Source organism: Vigna unguiculata, chromosome 4 (assembly GCF_004118075.2).
Source record: "Vigna unguiculata cultivar IT97K-499-35 chromosome 4, ASM411807v1, whole genome shotgun sequence".
Classification (NCBI taxonomy): Eukaryota; Viridiplantae; Streptophyta; class Magnoliopsida; order Fabales; family Fabaceae; genus Vigna; species Vigna unguiculata.
In genome coordinates this window covers 25357327-25360571 of record NC_040282.1, presented here as the reverse complement: position 1 = coordinate 25360571, position 3245 = coordinate 25357327, and positions in this window count along the sequence as shown.

Here is a 3245-nt window from a genome sequence, read left to right as displayed (position 1 = left end):
AACTTCCTTTTGAGGATTTTACAATGGGAGTGCTCCGCTTGTTGAACGTCGCGCCTATCTAGTTGCACCCTAACAACTGGGGCTATCTTTAGGCTTTTCGTGTTCTTTGCCGGTCTTTGTATCTCTAACCTTCTTCGCAGTGTTTTCTATACTTTTATGAACCCGTCCAAAGAGTTTGGTCACTTGGTTGTCCTTGGTAAGTCGGCCGGGTATAAGCATTTTGGTCACGTTTTCACAATCGTTCAAACATTTTAGGGACAACTTTTTTTAATGTTGTTGTGAAGGAGTCGGGCAGTTCACACTTTTATAACGAGGATGGGAGTACGAAGTTCTCCTTTAGTTGGACTGACAATCCTTGGGGTATAAGGATATGAAGGAGGATTTGTCAACAAGTGATAGAGGAGTTGTGTAGATCTTAGGGAGATTTAGCAATAAACTGCCCATTAAGGGCTTAGTTAGAGTTTATTTATCCGTACATCCCCTTGTTGATTTAGAAGGTATCAATTTTTATTATTACCGCTATGATTTACGTGACAGAGATAATCGTTTCGTGTTTGTGTTCCAGGTCATATGGCTCAATTGGGGAAGAAGAACTTAGACTTGTTCCGGACCTTGTGCAGAGAGCAAGTCGAGAAGGCAAAGAATGTTGGGAATACTAAAGTTCCCAACCTCCAAGAACCATTAGTCGAGGTTCATGTTCATGGTGGATCTAAGAGGAAAGCGTCCATTCTGGTTAAATAAGGCACTAGAAAGGACTTGAAGAAAGCTAAAGCCACACTACTAGGGTCGAGGTCTACTTCTGGGTCCAAGAGGCTTGAGGCTTGCCTGATTGAGCTGCTGGAGACTACCGTGCGTCGCGATATTGAAATTCATCTTCTTGAGTCGATAGTCTTTTCCATGGATAACATGGAACCCAATGCGATGATAAATACGATGTTGGAATTTAACAAGGCATTGATTTTGGGTCGTAGAGTTGGCACCCTTCTTCAAAGGGAAATGAAGGATGGAAGCAAGGTCAAAGTGGAGGAGATCTAAGAGGAGTTAAAGACTTAGGCTGCTAAGTACAAGGAGGAAAAGGCAGCGTGGGAGAAAGAGCGGGAGGAATGGATGGTTGAAAGGAAGCGTCTCGATACTTGGAAGATTAGATGCCTAGATTTAGAGAGAAAGCTGAACGAAAAAATATCTAACTTGGAAACAGATAATGAATAACTGAAAGAGAAGAATGTTGGCCTCGAAAGCGAATTAGAAGATTTGAAGGGTCACATTATTTAGGAACATATCAACTGGTTCAATAAAGGTTTAAGGTAAGCGGCCTTCTTTTGTAAAGAGGTGGACCCGACAGATCTTAAGTACAATGTCAACCAAGATGTTTTTGATGGCCGCCTGGTCGATGAAGACGAGTTGAGCTCCGAGCAGGTTGAGGAGGTGGCGGCTACTGGTAAAGATCTCATTGTTGAAGAAGGTGTCACCATGGGAGGGATCCCATTATAAATTAGTTATTAATTTAATATCTGGCTTTTGAGCCCAAGTCTGTAATAATTGGTACATTTGTTACTTCTTACGAATATGGATGATTTTCTTCGTTATGTTTACGAATATATCTGTCATTTTTCTGTATCTGCATGTATGTTGTGGGATGCAATTCACTTTTGTTTGCTCTTATTGTCATCTACTTCAGTTTAATAATTTTTTATGATGATTTTTCGACCCAGGCCGCTTACTTTGGTAAGTGGTGAGAAACTTAATAATTTATTCTAACAAAACGATTTTTCAACCCATGCCACTTACTTTGGTAAGTGGTGGGAAACTTAATAATTTATTATGACAAAATAGTTTTTCGATCCAAGCCGCTTACTTTGGTAAGTGGTGGGGAACTTAATAATTTATTCTGACAAAACAGTTTTTCGACCCAGGCCACTTACTTTGGTAAGTGGTAGAGATTTATTATTGTTGAGAGAGTATTTGACCTAGGCTGCTTACTTTGGTAAGTGGTGGGGATTTATTATTGATGAGAGAGTGCTCGACCCAAGCTGCTTACTTTGTTAAGTGGTGGGGATTTACTATTTTTGAGAGAGTGTTCAACCCAAGCTGCTTACTTTGGTAAGTGGTGATGATTTATTATTGTTGAGAGAGTGTTCGACCCAGGTCGCTTACTTTGGTAAGTGGTGGGGATTTATTATTGATGAGAGAGTGCTCAACCTAGGCCGCTTACTTTGGTAAATGGTGGGGATTTATTGTTGATGAGAGAATGCTCGATATAACATCCCCACCGAATATTACGAGTTTTTAATAAAATAAAATAGAGATAATAAATAATCGTCATTAATTGAAATATCATTTCCCAAAATGTGGGAAAATTAAAACTTATTTATGCCAATATCAATTACTCCAAATTCACCAAAATATAAAAAAAAATCGAGTACAACTCAAATTACGATAACATCAGTTATTTCAATTCCTTAAAATCTGTAAAAAAAAAATAAAGCTCTATAGAAAATTCCCCAAGGTAGCCCACACTCCAGCTCTACGCCTCATTAGATCCACCTACAACATCATCTACAACCGTGTACCGCGTACACGATCATCGTCAAACACAAGCAGATAGGGGGACCTAACAATTAAAATAATCATATATATACAAACATATATATCACAAACACACCAAAGGAATTACATTCATTGATTCCATACCACATGGCCACCACCATGTTACCCGTGATCTACGTCTTCTGATGAGTACCTCGAGATATCTTACTACCACACCTACCAACCACAACTGGTAGAGCACCTGCGGGAAACCAAGTTATAGACCACACTCCGTAATGCCAGGTGGAGTTCCCAATACGAATATCATTCGTAACATCCCAAGACTACCAAACTCGTTGGTCTCATACCAAGAAGGGCAATCTATCTAGACCCGTTGTACGAGCCACAACTTGCACACTCACACTGGCAACACTCGCTAACCTGAGCCACAACTCAAGAGTTCCTCGTGTTCATCCGTCATCCCGAGCCACAACTCAAGAGATGTCATTCCGAGCCACAACTCAAGAAATACCACGTGCTTAACCCCTATCTTGAGCCATAACTCAAGGGATACGTTCTGAGTCATAACTCAAGGAATACCAGCAAGCTGACCTTAAAGATATCACCAAAGCCTTGTAGACCACGCACATCACAAACAAGCAAAACACAGTTATGCCTCTGCAATATCACCTGGCGTTGCTCACGATTCGCCAAGCGCT